The sequence below is a fragment of the Halichoerus grypus genome, chromosome 5 (genome assembly GCF_964656455.1).
Source record: "Halichoerus grypus chromosome 5, mHalGry1.hap1.1, whole genome shotgun sequence".
Classification (NCBI taxonomy): Eukaryota; Metazoa; Chordata; class Mammalia; order Carnivora; family Phocidae; genus Halichoerus; species Halichoerus grypus.
In genome coordinates, this window is record NC_135716.1 from 47,946,805 (window position 1) to 47,973,936 (window position 27,132).

Here is a 27,132-nt window from a genome sequence, read left to right on the forward strand (position 1 = left end):
AAAAATTGGTGGGATACAACAAAAGTTAACTTAGAGGCAAATCTATAGCCTTAAACACTTATACTAGGAAAAGAAGAAAGGCTGAAAATTAGTAAGTAAATAGGCCAATTTGTTAAGCTAGAAAGCAATCAACAGAGTAAACCCCAAAAAAGTACAAATAATAAAGAAAAGAAACTAATGAAGTAGAAGAAAGGTAACAAGTATTAACAAAGGGGAGGCTGGGTGGCTCAGTCAGTTGAGCATCGACTCTTGATTGCAGCTAGGGTTGTAATCTTGGAGTCGTGGTATTGAGCCCTATGTTGGGCTCCGTGCTCAGCATAGAGTCTGCTTAGGTTTCTCCCTCTCCCTCTCCCTCTCCCCCTCCCCCTGCTTGCACACATGCTCATGCTCTCTCTCTGAAATAAATAAAATCTAAAAAAAAAAAAAAAAAAGGATTTAACAAAGTTAGCATTCTTAGAAAACACTAAAAAAATAAATGCCTGACAAGACTGACGAAGGGTAAATAAAACAAAACAAAATAGGAAGCCCCAAAAGAGACCAAGGTATGTAAGGACATCCTCAGGTAACAGATGTAACAATGCAGATCTGAGGAATAAGAGGGACAACTAAATAATACTGAAATTACCTATATGGAAAAACTAAATTGGATCCTCACATCATATACAAAATCAATTCAAGATGGATTAGTGATGTACATATGAAAGACAAACTTTAAAATTTTTAGAAGAAATTAGAGCAGAAAACTACTGGTTTTGTGCCCTGCCAGAAAAGGATTTCTTAAACAAGCATACCAACCAAAAAAGAAAAGTGTGAATATTTTGACTATGTGGAAACCAAGAACTTCTGTCTATCATAAAACATAATAAAGCAAATTAAAAAGATAAGCTACAAACTGGAAGATATTTACAAAACACAAAGCTGATTAAAGATTAGTATTTAAACTATATAAGAATGTCTATAAAAAACAGGATAAAAAAACACAAGTAGTCAAATGGGCAAAAAACTTGAACAGGAATTTTATAGAACAAGGAAACTTGTAAGGCCAATTAGTATATGAAAAGATGCAGAATCTCATTATTCATCAGTGAAATACAAGTTAAGACCACATGAGATGTTATTTTTAAACTTACTAGAAAAATAAACTCACTAGAATGATAAAAACTAGAAATGTTGACAGTACCAAATAATGGCCAAAAAAAAAAAGTAAAGAAGGTGGTGGCTCCTATAGAATGCTACTAGGTGTTTAAATTGGTAAAATCCTCCTGGTAGGTGTTAAAATTGGTATAATTGCTGGAAAACAATTTGGCATTATCACATAAAGTTGAAATTTTGCACGTCCTTCAGTGAGCTTCTAGGTACACAGTATAGAAATTTTTGTACTTGTGTGCCAAATGTAAGCATACTTAAAAATAACAAAAAAAAGTAAAAAGAAAAATACTCAAATATCCACTGGTAGAAAAATGGTTAAATGAATTAGGCTAACTCACACAATGGAACATTATACAGCAGTGAGAATGAATGAACTATAGCTGTAGGCAACAACATGAATGGGTCTTAGAAACATAATAGTGAATGAAAAAAAAATACAAATGAAGTTCTGAGTATTAACATCTTCCTCTCACTGAGTCCCACCTCAAAGATTTAACATTCTACACTGAGGTCATCAAGAAATGTTTCCAACTCTTAAACACAAAGAAAGAAATGAGTTCTCTTGGCAGTTATCATGACCTCATCTTTTCCCATGCATTTCCTTTGAAAATACAACAATTCCATGATTGAGAAAGAAACACGGAGACGTTGTAGATCCTGAGTCTCAAATGCTTACACAGTCAACAAACAACTGAATGAAACCCACTGAAGAAATGCTGAGGTCCAAAGGGAAATTAGATGACAAACTGTCACTCTTCCAAGAAGTACACTGTGAATCTAATCGAAACATTTCTGCACAAACTAAGAAAACTTAGTATGGAAATACTTCTGCTATATTTCTACACTCTGGATAAAGCATTTTATTTTGTATGTGGTGCAGCAATAACCACACAGTCCAGAAATAAGTCTCCAGCACTATTTTGTTATAAACTTGGATGTGCACACTGAAATTTTTCTATGTATTCTTTTATGATACTTGAATGCTTTCTTTGGAATGTATAAAGACTTGTAAAATAGGTTTTCCTCTATAATAAAATACCATTTGTGCAAAGTTTACAAAGGCTATAAACAATTATTAAACTCAAAACAAAAAAATACATTTGTGGTATTATAATTTTAAAAAGAGATAAAAAAATTCAGAATAGCAGTTACTTCAGGGGTTGGGGAAAGACAGGAACGTGCAGTTACAGAGGTGCTCACAGGTAGCTCTTCAACTGTATTGGTACCGACCTAGTTCTTAAGTGGTTGGTTCCCAAATGTTTGTTTTTATTATTAACTTCCACATGTTACACATATTCTGGCATGTTCCAATTACAGAATTTTTAAAAATTTCAAGAATGCATGGAAGGCAAGGAAGTAGATAAAGTGCAGATCACTAATTCATCAAGTGTGATCGTAAGGGAGCATGTCTATAGCCTGTGCAGGAAAAATAGGAAAGGACAAAGCTTTCACACAGATGATGTGATTAGTCTTCCAAAAAAAACACAATTCTTCCTCTGAACAATGGATGAAGGATCTAAGGAAAGGTAAAGATATTAATTCATTTGGAGGTAGATTAAAAGAAAATTGAGGAACCTTATTAGTCAATTAGAAAGATAACTGATGATAATAAAGAAGATAAACAGGCACAGGATTTGTTATTTTGAGTACATGCTCCTGATAATCAGTAACTGCAAATTTAAACTGCAAAACACGACAGAGATAGTTCAAAATTGGTACCTTTTTGCCCTAAAAGGGAAGGAATAATGCAAATAAAATAATCAAATTCAACATACAATTAGTTCCCATACTTCATTTAATAACATAAAGTTGTGTGACACTTAAAATACAATGTACTGCTATATATATTTTTTAATCTGGCATTATAATAACACTGTATGAGTAGGGAGGTACTGTTCTCATCTTACAGATGAGGAAATTGTGCCTCAAAAGTGTTAAAAGTCTATAGTCTTATTTTTTATGACAATGTAGGTCTAGAGAGGTATAATTATCAATAAATGGAGTTTGTGCTAGGTATAGTCTTAGTTAAAAAAGAAGTTGCTCATCACTTACTATGTACCAGGAACTGTGCTAAACACTGGGGATATAAAGATGAGTAAGACACGATTCCTTCTTTCAAGGAGCTCATAGTCTAGTGAGGAGACAAACCTGTAAACAAATAAAGAGCTTTCAGTGTTACAGTTACTAAAACAGATGCAAAATGTAAAGTAGTACATCTGGGGCACACAAGAAAAAGTGGGTAATTCAAACTACAGGAATCAGGAAAGGGTTCACAGAAGATAACCAATCTTAGAATGAACTGTGTCTTGAAGTATAATTCTTTAAGAGAAAACTACAGAAAGCATGGAGCATTCAGAGAGCTACTGGAATGGCTGGAAAATGGAAAGTAAGGACAGTGACAAGTGATAAGGCTAACAGGCTAATAGAGTATTCTAAATTGTAGAGGATTCTATGGAATAGTTTATATGGCATTCAAAATATAGCAAGCATGGTGGTTTATTTGGTTTTTTTTTTTTTAAGATTTTATTTATTTATTTGAGAGAGAGAGAATGAGAGAGAGCAAGCGCACAAGTGAGGTGAGGGCCAAGAGGGAGAAGGAAACTCCCCGCTGAGCAGGGAGCCCGACGTGGGACTCCAGGATCATGATCTGAGCCAAAGGCAGTCGCTTAACCAACTGAGCCACCCAGGCGCCCCAAGCATAGTAGTTTAAAGTTTATCATAAGGTAACTGACAGACACCAGTGGGTTTCAATAACAGAGAATCACATTCGAGAAGAGTAACTTTGGCAGGAGTGGGGTTAGATTTAAAATACTGAGTTTATCTGAACCAGAGCAGGTAGCATGAGGGAAAAAACTCAGGAAATATATAAGATCTTTGACTAGATGGTTTTGGGACAGCTGATGGTTAGAAAGGATTCTGAACAACTAAAATTTCCCACTTCACTGTCTGGGTGGATGAAGGTGCCACAACCAGGATAGGGAGCAGAAGAGGAGCAAACTGTGGGAGACAATACAGTACAAAGTTTAAGAGCCAACTCCTCAGTCATACTATTTTGATTTCATCTATCCTACCACTTAACAGCTGTGTGACCAACTATGGCAAAAGGAAAAAACAAAGTCTGAGTTTTAACAAACTTCTGAGCAAATTGGTTATTCATCCAAATGAATTTAGGTCATAAACTATGCCCACAGTTATATGTAAGCTGATTTTGTCCAGCTCAAGCCTTTAAAAATGCCACAGAATTGTATAAGTTATTATTCAACTGCAAAGAATAGAGAGTCCTGAATATAGATAATTAACTATGCTTCCAGTCTTCCAAGGTTATAGGCCTACTGAATCCCCACTTAGAAGATGTATCTTAATTGCCTGCTTACTTCAAGATGGCCTTTTTTTCTAAAGATTTTATTTGTCAGAGAGGGAGAGAGCAAGAGAGCGTGCGTGCACGCACACACACAGCAGGGGAAGGGGCAGGCGGAGGGAAAGCAGGCTCCAGGCTGAGCAAGGAGCCAGATGAGGGACTGGATCCCAGGACCCCAAGATCATGACCTGAGCCCAAGGCAGATGCTTAACCGACTAGCCACCCAGGCATCTCAAGATGGCTTTCTTAAGTAAAGAAGACTTCTACTTTCAGAAGCAATATTAAGAAAAAAGAACAACAAATCTGATCCATTTTGCATGCTATGCATAGGATCAAGGCTTGGAAAAGCCAGAAAACTACCATCACATATCTATCTGCCTGGATCAATTTCACACGTAACTGACTGCCTAGTCTGTAAAGTGGGCATGGCAAGGACACAAAAATGGTGGAAGACAAAAGTCCCAACTTCAATACTTAGTCTAGTTTTGAAGACAGTATTAATACATAGTAAACATTTCAGTAACAAGACAGGATGGTACATAGTCAGGTGCTAGAGATGTTTCATCTAATGAATGTGGAACTTGGAAGGTCACAAAGCCCGCATTTAAGCAAAGCTATTTATCAACTGCACAAAATTTAAAACTCAATGAAAGTGGCCAATATATAGATGAAAAAAGCAGCTTCCCTGCCCCTAAAATATCCAAGATTTAGCAACTCTAAAGCAGAAAATAAGTATTTCATAAAAGCATAGACTACAAAATAGGGGACTTAATTTTAACAATACAGGAATGTTACTTCCATATAGATATCATTTATAAAAAGGTATTGTCGGTCATTTCAATTCATTTACAAAATGGGACCGTTAATGAGAGGGTGACTAACTTACACTGATTTGCCAGGACCATCCACGTTTTAGTTCTGCTCCCACAGAAACCTCTCACTTTGGGGCACACCAGGGCATTTGGTAACCTTAGTAAACAATATAATGGCTCTAACTGTGTGGGCAGCTTTTTTGATGTATCTCAAAGAGATTTTTCTTGTGGAGTCCTGTTATAATAATAAAGCACAATCCTGTTAAATTTTGTATTTCTGGATGACCTAAATATTCAGAAAGGAAAAATCAACTTTACAGGGACTACAACTCATCAGCAGGCTTCAATATCACACCACTAGGTCTACACGTTGGGGGAAAGGAAAAGGAAGGAGCAAGAAGTTTTCTCAATACCAGTGTCTTTTAGCCCTCAGAATTGTTTACTTTTACCAAACTCCAAATAATTACCACTGTGGTCTCCTAAGGATCCAAAGACGTTTCCAACTTCCTGAATAGCTTCTTAATACTCAGGCCCCTGTTCTTCCCCACACCACACCATCATCCTTACTCTTATCTCTGCATGTATGCCAACAACTCCATGGCCTTGTATCCCACTGGCCAATCTCATTCCACTGACCAGCAGGGCTGTCCCCAAAGCTCTACCACCACACGTTTCCTTTACAATCTGTCCACTTAACTCAGGGTCTCCAGTCTCTCCAGCTCTTCTCTGTCCTACCAGCACCTAGTGGCAATATCATCACTACTCTCTGTTTTCATAGCACTTCGCAGTTTCAAAATTTCACAAACATTTCTTTTTTTTTTTTTTTTTTAAGATTTTATTTATTTATTTATTTGACAGAGAGAGAGAAACAGCATGAGAGGGGATAGGGTCAGAGGGAGAAGCAGGCTCCCCGCCGAGCAGGGAGCCCGATGCGGGACTCGATCCCAGGACTCCGGGATCATGACCTGAGCTGAAGGCAGTCGCTTAACCAACTGAGCCACCCAGGCGCACCAAACATTTCTGTTTGGAAGAGAAGCTAGCTGATTTCTTAAAAAGTTTACTTGTCCACACTGACCTAAGTATCACTGATTGATCCTCTTAAATGCAAAACACAGGAACATCACCCTCCTGATAATTTACAAGTGCCACTGGGTAAAAAAAAAAAAACCAACAAAATCAAACCCCCAAAAAACCACTTTTAAACTCTGTCATTCCAGTGACTTATAAAGCACTTGCAGTATCTACCAGACAAAGGACAAATAAAGATGGGCATCTACAGGTACTTTGTAACTTCTGACTATGGTTCGGTATCTATCTTAATCTAAAAATGCCTATCTAATCACAAGTTCTAATAAACTCACCTTTCCTCCATCCTTCTGTACTTTCAATTTTAAAGTTCCTTTTAGTGAACTATATTATGGCACTTCACAGAAGGAGCACAGGAAAATTTTTTTTAATGAAAAAAAATGTATGTATCTTCAAAATGCCAAATTTCCTAAATCACTATCTCCAACTCATTATTTATCTCCACTCAATTTCAGATTTTCAACCAGAGGAGGTAAATACATTAATTTTCCCAAACCTTTTGGTTCTGTTTTCACTCATCCTCCAATTTTTACCTCTACTTTCCCATCAACACAAATCTAGACCTCTTTTGACTTTTTTCTTCAAGATATATCTTGTATCTCCCGTTTCATAAATTCACTCTCCCTATTTTTAAATCTCACTTTCTTGTGTACAGTGAGTTTATATTCAACTGTATCTTTTAAGTGTTATTCCTCTCAATTACACAGATAATCTGCTTTACCATAAACTGATCTGAAAATTTTCTTTTCATTAATGTTATCTACTGCCACTTCAAGCTAACAAGCAAAAATAAATAAAAATCTTAACACTGAAATGTATCATACACATCACAATTTTAATTTCCTGATAAGCACTAAATCTTGATCCATCTGTAGATTCCATTTTTATTGCCAATTTTAATCATTTCCAAACTATGTGAACTCCTTGCTCTCAAAATTATTCTATGACCAACCTAAACATTGGTTATATAGTTATTTTAAACTTCTTTCCCTTCCTGAAATCAACAAACATTTGCACTATTATTGTATATCCTTACTGAGACAGTCAAAAGCCTTGCTGATTTTAACCTATGCCTCCTCAAATTACCATGGCATACACCCTAATGAACTGCTGCCCATTAAATTCCTACAATTTACTTCCTCATTGCTCTTCACATTAAGTTCACTCTATTGACAGAAAATCATGTCCAATAGCTAGTCAAGCTATTTAACTCAATTCTGTTTCTTATTCTAGTTAGTTCTAATCAAGTTACTTCTAGATTCTGGTTACTTCAAATTCCATCTACTTCCTTGCCTTCAAATCAGCCTGCATCGCACCCAGCAAGACCCCAGTCACAGCACAAACATGATCACAGTAACTTCCTTTTCTTATCAAGGTGCTTGCCCTCAATTGATGAGAAATAGTTACAAAATAGTTACCTATCCAAAGCAAAACTAACCACCCATCCTTTCAAACAAATGTATTTCATATAAACTTCAGCCAGCAAAACTGCTAGGGTCTGCTAGCCTATACAGAATGCAAAGTCCCTCCGAAAAAGGTACTAAATAATTAATAGTAGAATTTGGACAACAGACTAGAGGCTCAACTAGCAATAACGATGACACACCGAAATAAAGGCCAGTCCAGAGGATCAAATAGCAAAGATATTTATATTCTGAGCTGACAGAAGCGCCAGGTTTGCTCTTTTCCAAGTCCGAGGTTAACAATTTTTTTAAAAAATTACACTTACTGCAAACTTAATACTCTAAACATCTAGTAACGTTTGAAGTTACAGGAAACACAAGTCAAGCCCTGTCAACAACTAAACTATCACTTGTAGAAGCCTTTCAGTCTGTTTGGTGGTCCAATTATTTCTAATGAAGTGGGGGAAGTAATAAACTATTGAAAATAAGAAACCATCATTTACCAAAGTCTAGTTTGAATTTGGATTTGAATTTCTACTCCCATGTTTACTCAGAGGCAGCATAATAGTGGTTAAGAGTGCAAATTCTGCAGCCAGACTGCCGAGATGCAAATCCTGGCTCCACCTGACTACTACATTCAACTTTTGGCAAGCTTCTTTACCTCACAGTGCCTCAGTTTTTAAATCTATAAAACGAACTGATACGTACCTTATGAGTCAATACTGACAAAGCGCTAAGAAAAGTACCTAGCACACAACAAACAAACTACATATTGGGCATTTCTTTTAACAATTTTTCTGAATTAAGTCATTCAGCATATATATAACAGACACGTTTTCAGATGTGTTAAACAGTAGGAATACAAAAATCATCTGAGCTACGCTCTCTGCCCTCAGTGAGTTTATAATTTAGCACTGAAAACAGGCAAGGAAATCAGCAGCTTTAAGCTCATTGACAGGGCTGTGCGGAGTACTACAGAAGTACAAAAGAGGAGCACGTAAATCAGATTTGGTGGGAAGAGGTGAAGAAATGTCAGGAAAGGATTCGGAGAGATGGTAACAGTAAGATAGGTAAAAAGAGAGAACTGTCCACTGGGCAATATGGATGTTAGCAGCAGACCCTTAGAAAAGGCGATTTTAATAGAGTGGTAGAGCCAAAAGTCAATGGCTTAAGAAACCACTGTTTAGATGTTTGACTGTAAAGGAAAAGACAGATACAAACTTAAAGGGAGGTATTCATAGGTTTGTTTTTAATGGAAGATAGAAGAGACTTGAATGTATTTTCAGACAGGAAGAAGTTGAAGTCATAGAAGAAATGATGATTACTAAGACAAGATCTCTGAGAAGGCAGGGTTAGTTGAGATTTAACAGAGGTATAGACATAAATAGCCCACACTGAGGCTAGACAGAGAAAAGAAATGGGTGAGAATGCAGATTATCTCTGCGTCTGAGAAGAAAGTTAAGGAGGTTTTACCTACCAACTTCCTCAATGAAGGAGGCAATCTTTGAGACACTGGGAATACAATGGTCAATAAAAATAGACAATATTACCTGTTTTAAGAGCAATATGGCTAGGTAAGGAATTCGAGACAAAAAGAGCAGAGACTTGGGTCCAGGGGAGTAACAGTACCAATCCCCAGAGACATGTGAATTTTTTTCCACTTTTTTTTTTTTTTTAAGATTTTATTTATTTATTTGGCAGATAGAGACATAGCTAGAGAGGGAACACAAACAGGGGGAGTGGGAGAGGGAGAAGCAGGCTTCCCGCGGAGCAGGGAGCCTGATGCGGGGCTCGATCCCAGGACCCCGGGATTATGACCCGAGCCGAAGGCAGACGCTTAAGGACTGAGCCACCCAGGCGCCCCTTTTCCACTTCATTTTTAATAGTTCATGTTTAGAACCAATGACACTAGTCCTACATCAGACTCCTTGCTTGGCGGGGAGCTTGCTTCTCCCTCTGCCTGCCGCTCCCCTTGCTTGTGCTTGCGTGCTCTCTCTCTCTGACAAATAAGTAAATAAACTCGAAGCAATGACACTTATTGTTAGAGCCGTTTAGAGCATAGGTTCCAGAAGAGAAAAGGGAATACTCTAGCTACTATCAAACTACTCCTGGTTATTCAAATGCATCATGTATACATATACTCTTTGCCACCTTCATTCATTAAAATTCAGCTAGAGAAAATAAGATAATTGGTATTCTCCAGAAAAGCTCTTTACCCAAAGCTCACTAATGACATATTTCTAATCCACTACCAGTTTTCCCCAACCTGGCTGCATGTCAGAATCATCTGGGGAACTCTACTGGGGGCTTGAGGTGATTCTCACAGAAACATATGGGTACCGTCAACCCTGATCTACCTAATTTCTAATCACAATTCAGCTCAAGTGTCATCTCTCCAATTTTTGACTAGTTAGCTACTACATGTTTCGTAGCACTGTAACCACATTTATTTCTTTATCTCCCTTATTACACAGTAAATTTATTACAACTCATCTTTATAATTCTAGCCCCTAGCCTAGTGCTCAGCCCTTACTAAACACTCAACAAATGTATGTTCAATGAAGATTCTACAATTCATAAAACATTAACCCCATAGAACTAGTTAGGGAGGTTAGATTAAAAAAATACCCACTTGGCACAGAACTAAAACTTTAAAATACTATAAAGAAAATCCTGTAAGATCTTATAAACCACCTATACCCTCTTGCATCTTTGCCCTGATAATTCTGGGCACCAAGTCCATATCCACCTTACCAATGTGATTTCATTGCCACAGCCCACAATAATGGCACAATACAAAAATATCCAATACAAAAGTAAAGCATAAATGTTACCTAAAATGCTCATTTGACTTATTAAATACTTAAACATCCAAAAGTATATAAACAAGAGAAAGCTCAAGTTTCAAGTTTAAACTTGAAAACTTCTAGCCCTAACTATTTTATTCAAAATAATTCAGAAGTCCTATGCTAATGCCCAAATTATATATCAATTGGACTCTAAAAGTCTGGGGGGAAGACGGCTGCTTAGAACACAGTACAAATTTCCCCAAAGAAATGTTATAAATGGTGGTAAGATAACAAGACCAAGCCACAAAAGCCTACCAGACCCATAACAGCTGAACCACTTGTACTGTACAAGGAAACCTATTGTTCCACAGAGATGTTTCTGAGCTTCCACAAACACTTCTTTGTGTGCATATGCACTGTTATTGCAAAAATCAAAGAAAAATTCCAAAATAAATTTCTGACACTGAGAAAAAGTACTGAGAGCATTTTGCGTGGTGCCTGGCACACGGTAATTACTCAAAAAATTATAGCTATTTTTATCTAGAATCCTTGATTTCTACCTTTTGTGTTCCTCAAAATAGCTTTATTTTTCTCAATGCATCTGCATTCTAGACTGTAAATTCCAAGAATGCAGGACAAATCTTCACCATTGTATCTACCCTGCCTACCAAAAAGCCCAGCGCACAGGAGTGTTTAATACTTGTTTGCTACTGAAGGTTAATTAGTATCAACCGCATCTCAAAAACAATTGAGTAACCCCAGGCTTGAAACCAAATAGCCTTATTTAGTTTTTAGATGGTCTTTTAAATGAACTGTATTTCTCAAATTGATTTTTTTCCCTTTATTATCATCAAAATGAAAAAAAAAGTGTAAAAATTCATGTAGAATATATTCCTCTAAGAGTCACCAGCTTAGAAAACACTGCTCAAGGCAACAATCTCACTAAATGGCACAGTGAGACAGGGCATCTAAATTTCTCTGGGCTTTGGTAATCCTATTAAATGACAGAACATATTGAGATTTTCTAACTTACAAATGCTTGTCTAAAAACACTGCATATTTCATGAAAACATAAAAGAGTAGCAATCATCCATAATCTTTGCACCAACCCAACCCACAACTGTTTTCATTTTTATAGGATTATTTTCCTCCAATAAGTTTCTTTTTTACAAAGTTGCAATCCAGGTATACAAATCATTTGTTTTCTACTCCCCACCCCCATTTACAGTAAGAACTGCCTACTACAAACTTGACTGAACCCTTGGCCAACATCAGAGAAAGCTTATAATTGTAAAAACAGTGGTAAAAAAGTGTTGCCACTTTTCTAGAAGGCCACAAGATGGGGATATTGCTCCATAAAATGCACCTTTAAAAATATATAACTACATTATACCAACTTCCCCAAAAATGAAATAAACAGTTTTCCTCTACTGGAAGTAAGGTATATAAAAAATGTTTGTACTTTGTTTACTAGAAAACATTAGTGAGGACAAAAACATATTCATGAAATTTAGCAGCAATTATTCTAATTAAGCTAAACAGTTAAGGTCCTTAAAAACAAAACAAAAACACAGGACTTTGTCACTATTACTGTATCTTTTATCACACCAATCCTTCCTTCTCTCCTTGCTCCATTCTCTTCCTCCTCAGGTCATAATAAAAAAGTGAAACACATTTTTGCTTATGCATTGACTAATTTTATTTTTCATAATTATTCTTAATTTGGGGAGATGATCCTTATTTTCCTGTTTTAAAAAAACTGACACTAAGATTTATTTACATCAGCAAAGGAAAACTACACCAAAATGATATCAGTAATGAGAATGAGATAGCTTTTCTAATTTGCTATAATTTCTCAGTTTCTCATAATATGCAATATGTTTACAATAGCAAAATACCAAAACTTTTCAAGCAAAACACTTTTGTATTTGATAATTTTTCTTCCACGCCTTAGTGGGTATCAGTAGAAAACAGGTTTCCCACTCCTGTGCTGCATTACTCAACTAACAAAATAAAATTCAAATAACACCGAGCATCTTAAAACTTAAGTTTCAAACGTACAGATTCAACTTACAGTAATAAAGCTGTGTAAACACTTCCTAAGCAGAAGTCTAAAATGATGGAGTATGACTACCCGGGGCCAACTGCACTACATGAGGTGTCTAAGTGACACAGAAACAGCCAGTCTTAAACCTGGAATCTGAATCAGGTCTCTGACTCCAAAACTAATAAGAATACCATGACCATCTATCGGATTCCTATTATTTAGCAGTCACATTACAAAAAAACCCCATCTCTGATATTTTCAATTACCCTTCAGAGTCAATTATTCCTACCAACAAATGAAAAAATTAGGTTTTAGGAATTTAAGTAAATTGCTGAGGGCCATAAAACCAGTGTCAGGTTTTGACTTTCAGATCTCCTGGGCTCAAAGCCAATGCTCTTTTTACTATGTTTCACTACAAAAACAGAATATAAAAAACAAAATGCTAAGCTAAACCTATGCCTTAAACAGAGCATTTTGCTGTATCAATCAGACAGTACTATTCTCTTATATCACTTAAAGATTAAGCAACTTCATAGTAGGGTGGTTTGTGGGGTTTTTAGGCTAGTCATTAAAAATGCTTTTCTGAAAATTGAGAAAGAACAAGTAATCTAAAAAAGATAATGTATAAAATGTAAACACGCTAACAATGAAAGAAGTAAGCTGTTGGGATCATGATTCATAAATTCTGGGAAAAACATCCACGGCACACAGCATTCTTACTTTTGCAAGGATCAAACTTAATGTAATTATATTATGTACAATCTCATATTTCAAAATGACACAAACATTTCCATAAATAATTGGTTGTTTGTTTGTTTCAAAGTATGGTATTTTAATATCATAATACTTGCTTTCCAGACTTTTTTCCTTTGAATCCAGTAATGTTTTAACGTTTGGTATTCTTCAAATACACAGTATCTGCTTGTCTAAAAACATTGAAACTCATGAAAGTTTGGAGTCAAGCTGAGAGGTGATTAAGAGACTTACTCAGGGACACAAAGTTTCTTCTTTTTTTTTTTTTTAAAGATTTTATTTATTTGACAGAGAGAGACAACACAAGCAGGGGGAGTGGGAGAGGGAGAAGCAGGCTTCCCACTGAGCAGGGAGCCTGATGCGGGGCTCGATCCCAGGACCCTGGAACCATGACCTGAGCCGAAGGCAGACGCTTAACAACTGAGCCACTCAGGTGCCCCGCACACAAAGCTTCTTAATGTCAGGCCAAACGCAGGCCTGCTAATGAGGCTAGCGCTCTTCTGCATTGCACTGCTCACTAGGATATCATGACCCAAAGTTAAGTTCATGCCAAAACATTTCCTGATTGTTTCTTAATACATGAAAGATTCTAATTTACTAGCATTTAAGTAGCCATGAAAATTTGCAAATTCTTCAATTCCAAAGTGCCAATTTCTAGTGTGAGAAGAGCATGTTGGAATCATGTAATATAAAGAACATCTTTTAGAGTCAGACAGACCAAGTCCAAACTTCAACTCTACTATTTGTTTATATTTAACCTCTCTGAGTCTCAGTTTTCTTATCTGTAAAATGAGGATACAAAAATGAGTTTTGAGAAGGGGAAAGGAGGTGTTAACATTAACTCTAGGAAACTAGAATTGTTTCTAGAATCTGGAATATAGAAGGTGTGCAATGAGTATTCATTTCCTAACACTATCCCATCACCACCACCACTCTAGCCACACTCTCAATACTCTGAGGCGGAGAAACTCCAGTATTTTTCTACCATCCTTCCACAATTGTAGAGGACAGTAGTTAAGAAAGACAGTAGGTTAAGAAAGGCATTTCAGTCGCATGGCCATGCTGCAAAATGCTTTGTAGCAAAACCCCCATATCTGCAGTAAGGATCAGATCAAAATAACATTTAAGCACTTGAGAATATAGTACTGTTAAATCTTTTGTTATAAATACACAATTTCAGGTTTTTAAAGCTACTCGAGTAAGTGATACACAATGTTAGTTTACTATTTAAAAATATTCTTCCTAAGAATTTAAGCAGGCTGCTAAATATAAACTTTCACCAGATATCCTCACTCTTAAAAGTATCAGAATCCAAAATACACAGAAACTGTCCAAAATGAGAAAATCAACTAAACAGCTAAAACTTTACTCCTAGAATAATGTAATTCTTCTCAAGTTTAAAATATGGTAAAAATACAGGACCTGTCATTTATCCACAAATCCAAAACCCAGAAAGCTATAAAAACGTAGTTACTTCATAACTCATTTGGTGGCAAAACCAAACTGACCTGGACTCATTTAACAGCAAAATCTGACTGATGTGTGGCTTTTTATTGCTGTACTTATCCATACTTTAACATCTGCCAAAGACAGTACAGGGTGCTGCCATAAATTTCATTGGGGTTTTACCTAACATCATATATGGAGTGCTTTACCTTTCTAAATTAAAAAAGAAAAAATAAATTCTGAAACACATCTGACATCAACAAGGTATTATGAACATATCCCAGTGAATATTCACTTAATTTTAAGTGCCAGGTGTAAGTCACACAACAAATCTATCAATTAGGTATTACTACTCCTTTACATATGAATACCTAGTTTACACACGATAAGATTAGGGCTTAATCCAAGGTTATTTTGACCAAGATCACTTAGCCAATAAAGAAGTGTGAGAATTCAAATCTAGGAGGTCTTACTAAATTTAAGGCCTAAGCAATTAAAAAGCCAACATTTTAGAGGAAAATTAAATCACAAAGAAAGTTTAAATAAGTTATTATTACCAAAACTTTTAACTTAGAACAATGAAATTCCTGAGTATAATGTGCACTCTCCATCCTGGGTATTCAAATCTAAACACTGACACCATATTTCACAGCTCATAGGACAAAGAGAGATGAGTTTATTGTTTTTCTCCTCAAAGCACTAGCCACAAAGTCAGTGAAAACACACACAAAAGCAATACTCAAATGCCAACTAATCCTTTCCACTCAAATTTAGAAAGAATCATGGATCTGGCATGGTTTTTTTTTTTTTTTTTTTTTTACCATTTTTACCAAAATGTACTAAACACAATATAAATATGGTTGACATAAACATAGGTCAAGTTTTTCCAGGAACAGCCCAAACATAAAGATTTGTTGTTCCACTCTTAGATATGGTCACAGGACTGAGAAAGGTTTAAGTGACACAGACCCAGGCTGTCAACATCACTGCTCTAAGCAAAAGTTAGAGAAAATAAGCATCAACTTTTTTTCCTGATTGATCGATTTAAACTTTAAATCTTTTCTCATAATGTTTTTCACAAGTCAATGCCCTTAAACTAAGCAACAGCTTTTTCCCAAAAGAGACAGATTATGGCCCCCATCCAACTTACTTCCTACCCAGGGACCAAATTCTAAAGTAGATACACTTCAATCAGAATCTCTATTTTGACTAGGTTATTTAGCTAAGTGAAAAGCAATCAGATTATCTGATAATCACAATATCTAATTTAACTGTTCCAGTAGACATTTTTTTAAGAAGAAATATCTTTACTCAAAAGAACTTGAGGGGAAATTTTCTTGAACAAGGAAGCCTGAAGGATGCCTCTTGCAGGGTTACTTCTCCTGCCTACTCCTTATATAATCACCCTGTATCAGGTTTCTATAGTTTGTCTGGATCAAGGCCTTGGCAATTATCTTAAGCCTCTTTAAACATCTGAAGGGTTCAGATGTTAAGCTCCCTTTGTTTACATTATACATGTGTGTTTACAGAACACCGTAGCTTAAAAAATGGACTCGGAGAACACCAGAACCCCAAATTACTGATTCAGTTTCCGCCAGTTCTCAAAGCAGTATGTATAAAATCATCTAAGATATTTGTTAAAAATGAAGATTCCTGAGCTCCACTATCAAGGACTATACCATAGTTCTCGAATATTCAGGCATCTTGCTGTTTAACAAATACCCCAGATGACTGTGATGCAGATGCTGCACAATGACAAACTGTTCTATACTGTAATTCATCTAATGATGGTGTTAACAATTTCTAGTTCCCAAACTGCACAGCCAAACCATTACCAGCTGACAGACTGCCAGCCATGTTGAGTCAGTATCCTTCTCATATTCATTCCTAACCTTTTGGCACCTATTTTTTAAGTTAAGAGTTGAGATTAGACATGCAGCTCTGATTATGCCAAAGCTAAGCTACAACTCTCTTTGAGTTGAAATGAATGGCTCACAGAAAAAGTGGATTACTTGTTTGAATTTTAACTTATTAATAATAATGAAGAGCTGTAAAAATAATTTAAGAGCTGCTTATGTCCCAGGAACCAGCCTTCCTGCTTTACAAACATTATTTCAATTAATCCTTACAAAAATCCAGTAAGAAAAATATTCTCTACATTTTAAAGAAGAAACTGAAGCAACACTGTATTAAGCAGCATTGACAGAAGTTAGCTCTGCCTGACTTTAAAGCTATAGCTCTTAACACATGCCAGGATGCCTTTAATTCTTGAACTTTTAGAGTGCAGTGATCTAGTTTATTGCTTCTATGGTAAAGTATGTCCTGATTTATACAGAACACACTCATTTAACTAGTTCTCCTCCCCACACTAAGCACAAAAAGTAGTACAACTTGGCAAGCAGGGGCTAATATACGACCGGAGTATCCTACTTCAAGTCAGGACTCAACAGTTTGCTTCCACCCATTCTATTTAATCATAATTATGGGTATACTAGACAGCTATCAAAAGAACTCATTTTCCTTAAATAAAAAAAGCTATCACAGCTACAATTCTGTTAATCCTAGTATATTTTTAAACTACCCTGTAACTACCGTGTAACTTAGGGCAGGGAAGAGTCATAAAGAAACACCTTAAGGTAATTCTATCTGTCCCCTTCTTCGTGTCCTAGCCTTTCCTATTTATATAAATCCTGTTTCTCAGTACATTCAATTACCAAACTCCTCCCCACAACAGCCAACATACTATTTTCAGAAATTTGCAAAGACATTTGCACTAGAATGCAGGGGTTCATTTCTCAGTATATATGAAATGCTTCAAATCTACCTAAATTCTTTAAATGAAATACAGATTTATTATTCCACTCAGAAGCTATAATGTAATAATAATGTAACATTCATCTTCTTCATTCCAGTTAGCCATAACATTACACAGTAGATAACTTGAAAACAACAACAACAACACTACTGAGACTAAGATAAACTGATAAAGGTAAGCGATGAAGATAAAGTGAGAGAAACCCAGCTAAAGAATTAATCTACCTGTTCCTGGTAAGGATAAGCATTACCTTATGCCTTACATTTCCCTAAGGAGAGAGAAGTTACATCCCATTCTCCACAAGGAAAGAGTATTCTCTCCACTATGACTCCTCTCCAAGAAGAGTGGCTCATCCTAACCTTTTTCTAAAACACTGCAAACAGAAAATAGTATTGGTGAGGCACCAGGTTGTTCAAGGCTTGTCAAGGCCAGAGTGACTGACTGGCCAAGGAGCTCGGCTACCCTAAATGTCATAAACAAAAGGGCAAGGGGGATGGGCCTCTGTCCACCCATAGCCCACTCTGCATAGAGTGCTGACTGGGACATTTATCTCATCCAATTTGTGAGACTTGGGTAAATCACTGCTTCCAAGCAGCCTGGGCTCTGGGTCCTGCATTTTTTTAGACCCCACTGCCATTAAGTAGAGCAAGTCAATCCTGCCCCATTATGGTAGCATACAGGGTGAAACCCCAGAGGTCCAAAATTTTCTTTTCTACCCAACGACAGTGCCAGTTACTTCCATCTATATAATAAGCCAAATATGCTATTATTTGCATTTCAGACTCCACTTTCCCTCTGACAGACCTAGACTCAAAGTACCAAAAGTACTAGGCAGCTTAAATCTCAGCTTCATAAAAGGTTTTCCAGGTGCCCCATTTTGGTGTAATATAGCTGTTTGGCTTAATCTTGGGATTCACATACTTGTCTAGTCCATTTCCCTTAAATCTGGGATGGACCTGTGAATTGCTTTAACCAACAGAATGTGGCAAAAATGATGCTATGCCTTAAGAAGGCCTGGTTGCTTCTTCTTTGCACTGTTGTGAGTCCTAAGCCACTATGTTAAAGCCAGCAACACTGCTGGAAAGGCCACTTAGGAGGCAGGGCTGTGAAAACTATAAGAAATATGAAGAAAGAGAAAGAAAAAGAGAGTAAGACAAACAGAGAAGACCAGCTCCCAGCTGAACTGCAGCTGAATGTAGCCTTTAGAGTGACCACCAGCAAACCCAAACTGCTCAAATGAGTCCAGGATAGGAGAGCAAAACTATAAGCAAATAAGATAGCTGTTTTAAGTCACTTAAGTTTTAGGGTTGTTACATAGCAATAAATGACCAAAACAATGTTTACCTGGTTCCTTGTGTTTTTGCATAATTTGTTCAAAACCCAGAGAAAAGGAGAGATGTAATTAATTATAACCCCAAACATTCATACCATCTCAGAGGATAGTCTTATGTCCTTCTTAATGTTAGTGACCCTGCCAAACTCTGAGTTCCAAGAGGACAGGCTTCATGCTTGTCTTCTCAGCACTGTACCCCAGCACCCAGCACAACACCTGGCATGTAACAGGTACAGCAGGCTGTGTGACAACAAACAACAGGTTTAAGGAATGTCAAGACAAATGTTAGTCTTCCTTGTAACTTAGGAGTTATCTGGCATATAGTTTTACATAATATGTTCCAAAAGTTGTCTAATCATGTGTATCTGAAGAGTATAATAAGAGTTTTCTAATGGCAAATCATTTTTTTTAATGATAAAGCTTTTTATGTAAAAGAAAAAATCATGAAATATCATGATATATACTTTCGGATATCACGTCCTGATTTATATGCTCCAAAAATACAAATTTCCATAGACTAAGCTTATATAATGGGAGAACAAACTTCACCTGTAAAAGCAGCTGAATTAAAAGTCAACAAATTTTCAGAAGGAAATTAATACCTACATTTCACCAATGTACTTTTTCAGATAAGAAATCAACATCTGCTCTTTCCTTGACAGGAGGATAACTATTTTGTGATAAATACTTACAAATTTCAAAATTACCCAGCAACAGCCACTGTAATGAGGTTACCATTTTAACACAAAGGAAGAATTAGACAAGTTCAGATCTATACAGTACAAAGGTTTAACAGAGATTCCAAACAGGTAAATTCAAACTCCTCATATATCACCTTCAGTTAAATTTCCATTGTAAATGAAGTTAGCAAAAAAAGAAAAAAGAAAAAAAAATTACTGACCTAGGAACAAAAATATGGGTTTTTAGTTCTAGATCTAATTTTAGCCACTTACTAGTCATATACTTGGAAATTTTTTTCAACTTCTTTGAGCATCAGTGCATTCATCTAAAAAACAATGATTATCTCCTGACACACCTACTATTCAGCTGTCATGAGAATCAAATGATAAAGTCTATACAGCCACTATGGAAAAATGTCAAATACTATACAAATATAAGATATGATACTCTTCTTAATGTCAGCAAAGGGTAGAAAAATCTTATGTGTATGTGCTTTTGCTGGACATTTTTCCTTAAGTATTAGCAACTAGTTCCTTCAACACTACTATAAAGGCCAATTTATTGGTTTTTCCAATACTTGTTATTACATCACATTTTTATAGAAAGAGTGAAAAAGACCCCAGTCTTCCTAATAATTATGGAATCAAAGTTTCTAGAGCTATAAAAGATACTAAATAATAACTTGCTCAGGCTCCCTACTAGGAAGATAATCTTATAGGTGGAGAAAAGTCAATTATTTACTAATCAAATTATGCTTTAACCATACTGGGGAGAGTTAGCTCCTTAATCTAATGAAGAAATGCAGTGACTAGGACCCTGAACTTCATTTCTTTTGTAAACTTTCCATTTTTACTAGATAAGGCTTCATGAATGAAGTGAAAGGATTATTCTTAAGTAAGGCATACATGAATACAGAAAATAGAATAAAGATAAAAATTCTTAAGGTTTCTTATTTCACTTCTCCCCCTCCCCCCAAACCCAAACTAAGATACAAAGAAAATAAAAAAGTAAATGATTGGTCTGTTATTGCTATCTGCTCTCCATACACCCAATTCATGTCTCCTCTCACCAGCTCTCCTGCACATGGAAAACAAGAAGGGTACAGAAAGTTCAATGAAAATCAAAGACCCAAGAATCACAAAATGTTAAAAACTGAAGGGAACCTCCAGGATCATTTAGTCTTACTGATGAGGTCACCTAAAGTCAATAACTATATGCAACTGATGGTAAATCCTGCATCTTCTTACAAAAAAGAAAGCAATCATTGTCAATCAGCTGATTCCACTTTACTCACTTGCTAACTGAAATACTTAGGGCAAATCATTTAACTTCTTGGGCTAGTTTGTTATATAATAGCAAATAACGTACCATAGTCAAAATTCTTTGTAAAACTGTACACCACAACACAAATGTAAAGAGATATTGTATATAAGCGTATGTAAGATATGTCTCTACAGTAGGGATTATCAGCAAATGGAAGAATTTGGAGATTCTATTGTTTTAAAAAGCCTCCAGTAATTCTGAGAGCTGCTCCTAGCCCAAGCCACTGACCCACGGGTTGATGAGGGAGCTTCAGTTGAGTTCATGGGTTTCCCTAAAATTATATCCAGAAAGCACAGGTGCATATGGAAATTCTCCAGGCCAGATTTTTTTAAGTTTCACCAAGGATCGGTAATCACGAAAAGGTTAAGAACTACTGCTGTAAAGTAACATACATCTACCGAAGATAAAGCTTCCACAGATACTGCTCAAAATGGTACCATTATTTTCCCAACCTGGATCAGAATCTGTTATTTTTACTTTCTTCATTTTCTCTCTCATCATCAAATTCCCTCCATTCAACTTCCTTCCTCCTTTCCATTCCTAATATTACAGCCATAGTTCAGACCCTCATTACTTATGACCACAGCAATCAAGAGGTCTTTCTACCTCCGGATTTCTACTTACACGACACATTGCTGCCAAATTAATCCTCTGAAAACACAAGTTTAATAATTTCATTCACAACTCAAAAATCATCTGTAAAACCCCCAACACCTATTAAATCTAAGGTCATTAGCCTTGCATTAAAAGCAATCATAAACTGGTTCAAACTTTTACTTCAAGTTTTATCACCCTTTATGTTTGTACAAATACTCTGTTTCATCCGGATATAACACTTGCCTCTCCCCAAATGTATGAACTCTGTGCTCTAATCTCTTAGTCCCTTTTCTCTGCTTGCATTACCTTTCTCAGCTTATCAAAAGTCATAGTCATCCTTAAAAACAAAAGTTTCAGAGGCCAGAAGCTCTATGAATTAACCCTTCTTACCTCACCTTGCCAAATAAGATGTGAGTTCTACCCCTTCTGAATTTGAATTCTATATGAAACTTAACTATGTATTAAAAGATAAATGAAGCATTTGTGTATAGTCCTACCTGCCTAACTATTCTGGGAAGGCAGAAACTGCTGTAATCCTTTATATTCCCCCAAATACCTCGCACAATCATGCAGTAGATGCTTAATAATTGTGCAAGGAAGTAAGAGATATTTCAGCCTTCGTAGGGTAAACAGCAAAGATTACTATATCTCTTTGAAGGCAGAGAACTTATTTGCGACAACCTCTATCATGCCAGGCTTCCAAAAAACATAACCCTTACTTACTGCTTTTTAAGTCCTGGTATTGGATGTCTTATATTTTGCATTTTAAGGGAAGAACTATTTGAAAACCTTAATAAGCTACATATCAAATAACTATTCTACACACTTTACACTTCTCAATCTGAGTAGCTCCCAACACTTGGCTACTAAGTTTTCAGTTTAAAAAATACTATTTGGAAAAGTGATAATTTGCAGTCACAGCTAATTATCTACTTTATGGGCAAAAACAAGTCACATGAATAAAGTAATGCCTTTATTTTTTTAAAAGGTGCATTTTGCTTGTATAGTACACAGAGCCTTATGAGACAGGTAAAGTGGATTTATACCTAAGGATGAATTCTTGCAGAAACCCGCATACATTGTACACCAGGCACTTCGGGTAAAAACACCAAAGGGGGCGAAAAGCTAACTTTGGACATTATTCTTTCCCACTATCACCAGTAGCTTTTTAAAGCAGAAATTCAAATCTTTTTGCACATTAGCCTACACGAAAAAATAAAAACTTACCAAGCAGAAAAAAAAAAAAGCCACATCAAGCTCCTGGAAAATATTTTATCCCGGAAGAGTAAGAATGTCAAAATAACAGATACTCGTCTTTGGTAAGGAAGGCTTCATATAATTACAGGAGCATAGGACGCTCAACTCCAAAAGATGGAGTAAAGAAAGGACTGATCATTTAAAGGTTGTAAAAACAATGGACAAATACAAAATTAAAACATTTTTTTTTTTTTAAGATGAAAGGAGAAGGTCCAGGTCACAGATGAGATAAGGACTAGTAAAAACTGCAAGGTCACTGGGACCTACCAGGTCACAAAGGTGGAGGTGGGGGTAGTGTTGGGGGGGGAACTGAAGAGTCAGTGAAGAACCGGGAGTGATAAGAACACCTCAGAAAAAGACGTTCTAAGGCTGGGAGTCCTTGGTTTGGGACGACGAAATTGCGGTGAATGTCAGAGCACGGGCAGTAAGTCCACACACTGGTGTTTTTTGGAGAGGTGTTAGGGAAAGGAAGAGAAGGTAGACGGAACGCTAAGAGAAGCCTAAGGAAGCTTGAGAACCGCGGCTGCAGAGTCACGGAAACACTTCGCTCCAGTATCATTAGCTCGGGCCTGTGCCAGGGCCAACTCGGGGCAAGACCCGTGACCCCACCCCAGAAAACTCCCGGCCCCTGGACTGGAGAAGGCAGCCAGGGCGGCGCGGACCGTCCCCGACGGCCCCCTGAGAGGGTCCCGCCCCGGGGCTGACCGTGCCCGGCTACCAACACCGCCGCGAAGCTCTGGGCCCGCGCCCCCGCCCCACCCGCGCCCCCAGCCCCCCGCCGCGGCGTCCTTACCCGGCGCAAAGCTGTCGGCTCCCGGCGGTCGGGCGGCCACAGCAGCGGCGCCTCCTCCAGTGGCGGGCGCCCTCACCCTTCCGCGCCCAAGATCGCCATCTCGCAGCAGGCGCGGCGGCAGCGGCAGCGGCAGCAGCCACCCAGGCGTCGGCCCCGGCAGCCCAGGCCGCCTGCAGCCACTTGGAACCCGCTTGCCGCGCTCGGCGACACCCGACCCTCCCCCCACCCCCACCCCGGCCACGCGCCACCCCCAGCAGACCCCACACCTCCCTCCTCAGGAGCGCGCCGCGTGCTCCCGTCGCCGGCGCCGCGCCGCGAGCGCGCGCCTCCCCGCCAGCCCCGCACCGCGCGCTGCGCCGCGGCCGCCTAAAACCAACTCCGGACCCGGAATCCGGCTTCCCGCGAGCATGCGCAGCGAGGGCGCCCCGATGATGCTTTTGGAAAACTCCGCTCCTCCGGGTCTTCGGAGCGGTCGAGGAGAGGTGGAGGGCCAGCCAATGGGAGATGGGGGCGTGGCCCGAACCTGTGGAAGGGGCGGGGCCGCCGCTGAGATTTGGAAAGAGGCTTTCCTAAGCAGGAGGTGGGTGGTGCTGACTTGACTTTCCGGTTCGGAGCAGAACCGGTGAATGATCTGAAGTAAAGTCCTCCGGGCACTGGCGTTCTTTTCTTAAATGCTTTACAGCAAAAGTAGGCTGTTAATAAATACTCCTTGACCTAACTGAGTATCTGACTTAGTACCCACTGCAAGAGTAAATATTGCATTTAACAGATGGCCATACCAGAAGACTCCCACTTTATTTTTATTAATAATCAAAACGTTCACTCCCTTTACTCCTGTATGAGTACAATGATAAAACTAATACTAAACAAGTACATGGGTCAGTGCAACAAAGTCACACGGCAATGCCATGAAAAAGGGTTTATTATCTCCATTTATACAAACGAGTCAACTAGTCTCTTAGAAGTACTGTTGGTTCTGTGTATTGCTTTGAGAAGAAAGGTCACCCTACAAATAGAAATCAGTGGTGACCACATTACTTACCAGATGACCTGGTCTTCTACTTCAGAAATGATAAAGGCCATCAACGATGGCTTTCTACAATTTTAGCCCAACCGCCTTACCCAAGCCCCACAAATTACCTACATCTACACCCAAGCTGATTAGTTTTCCTTCTGTCTCAAAGACTGGGTGTCCCTGCTCCTCTCCAAAGTGAACCCCTTGACTGTCCACTCCCTCCTGTGCCCCCCTCAGCATGATCGTGTTTTAATTCTTTTCTGTCTTAAATTTTTCCTTGATTTTAAAACCTTTCTAATTCTTTTTCCATCCTAATTAAGCTCTTGAAAGAGCTGTGTACCAAGAACAGCATCAACACCCCATGAATAATTGTAAGATTAAATAAATCACTCTTTAAAAAAAAAAAATTATTTATTATTTGAAAGAGAAAGTGACGGAGAGAGAAAAAGCATGAGGGGGAAGCAGAGGGAGAGGGAGAAGCACATTCCCCACCCAGCAGGGAGCTGGATGCAGGGTTCCATCCCAGGACTCCTGGATTCCAGAATCATGACCTGAGCCAAAGGCAGATGCTTAATCTGAGCACCCAGGCGCACCCCCCCAAATAAATAACTCTTGATTGACTGAATGTATGTTCTCTTCATCTCCGTTCCATCAGTTTCTACACTCTGAATTCCGACCAGGGTTCAATGCATACCATATCCACTATGATTATTCTAAAATACACATCTGAGCATGTCGCTTCACTGTTTACTTTCACTGGCTCTTCAGAGCTTTCAAGAGAGAGATTAACATGATCTTCAAGGCCTCTTTACTCTTGCGTACTCAGTCCCTCCATTTTCAAGGTTCAGAACTGTCTTCAGAGTTCCCTGATTGTGTTCATTGATCTCTGTTTTAATGAGTACTGTTTCCTCTAAACTTCTCACTGTTTTGCTTGCCCACTCCCTTTAAAAATGAATTCAAGAACATTCTTGCAAGTCCACTCTCAGATATTACACACACATACCCAGCAGAAGTCTGCACGCCATCTCCAGAATGCCTACAGGCCTCCTTCCACTTCCTGCTCACTTCAGCTCCCCTGAGTCCTCAGTTTCCCCTCAGTTCAGTTCCATTCAGAAGCTCCTAATAGTCACCTACGCCCCTAACTTGACATCAATATTGAGACAACTTTTCATTATTAAATATTTCTTTGGTTTCAAATGAATACTATTATAAATAAGTATCTTTTTATAAATCATTGTGTCCTTACATACTTAGTTTAAATCCTTAAAGTAATCAGAGGTGTGAACAATTTTAGCCCTTTTGAAACGTATTGGCAAGTTGCCTTCCAGAAAGAACTTAGGCTTAGGTATCATATTGCCTGGGATCAAAATGCAGCTCTGCCACCCAGGAAGGCCACATTCAGACTTTCATGGGTCCCAGATGCCTTTACCTTTCTGGGCCTCTTCCTCCATAAGATAATATTAAAAATTATATTTATAACTGCACTGATAGAAAGATAAACATATTAATATTATACATGAAAACATTTTCTTCAGCCATTCCCTTCTGATTTTAAAAGAAATTAAGACATTTCTATGGGCCCTAAAAGTATGGTAAGCCTGAGGCACTGTGCCTACTGACAATTAGATAAGTCAATTTTGCTGCCACCTACAAACTAGGAGATTTGGCCAAATTCATTAATCTGACAGTGCCTCAACCAGAAAATTGGTATAATGCTACTACATGATGTTGTAGCGAAAAGCAAATGAATTGCGACAAATAAAATTATCTAGAATTATGTGGCACGTAATAAATTACTGTTGTTATATTGTTATTATCAATTTTCCTACAGCACTGTTTGAGAGTATATGAGTATCCTTCTTTACTGTGCTCAGGTCATCATGGTATATTTTCATATGTGCAAATATGGTATCCTACTGTTAGTCCATTGTTCATTTTCTTATTGGGGTAGTCACAAAAAAAAGGCAGCTGAAATATAATATGGATATTGATCCCAGATGAAATGATTGGCCTTTTCTATTTTTGTTTTCTTCTATTATTTTGTGCTTCACAAGTCCTTTCCCATCCTGAGATCATATCATTATCTGTCTTTATTTTTTTCTATTTATTTGGTAATTTCACTTTTTTTTTTCATTAAATAATTTAATCCTTTCAGGTTTATTTTGGAATGATGATCTATTTTTTATTTTCTCTAAGTAGTCTGTGATCTTCCCCAGCTTGTTTGTTAAAGAACCCTTCTCCAACTATGATGATTTTAATTTTTTTTTTTAAGATTTTATTTGTTTATTTGACAGAGAGAGACACAGCGAGAGAGGGAACGCAAGCAGGGGAAGTGGGAGAGGGAGAAGTAGGCTTCCTGCTGAGCAGGGAGCCTGATGCGGGGCTCGATCCCAAGACCCCGGGATCATGACCTGAGCCGAAGGCAGATGCTCAACGATTGAGCCATCCAGGCGCCCCCCAACTATGATGATTTTA

The 27,132-nt window shown here is 37.8% G+C and overlaps 1 protein-coding gene across 6 annotated transcripts in view; it reads right to left on the bottom strand.

Moving 5' to 3' along the window:
* The window catches only part of WWP1 (WW domain containing E3 ubiquitin protein ligase 1), a 114,801-nt gene extending 90,943 nt beyond the window's left edge, over positions 1-23,858 (bottom strand). For 4 of the 6 annotated variants that reach the window (XM_078072251.1, XM_078072252.1, XM_078072253.1 and 1 more), the window contains exons 1-2: positions 23,643-23,858; positions 3,202-3,297 (exon numbers count right to left, since the gene is read on the bottom strand). The gene's annotated coding sequence lies outside the window, so the exon portion shown is untranslated. Of the gene's footprint in view, positions 1-2,379; positions 2,399-3,201; positions 3,298-23,642 lie in introns of those variants that run through there. The other 2 variants (XM_078072249.1, XM_078072250.1) reach the window with 2 other exon arrangements.
* Positions 23,859-27,132: the final 3,274 nt, after the last annotated feature.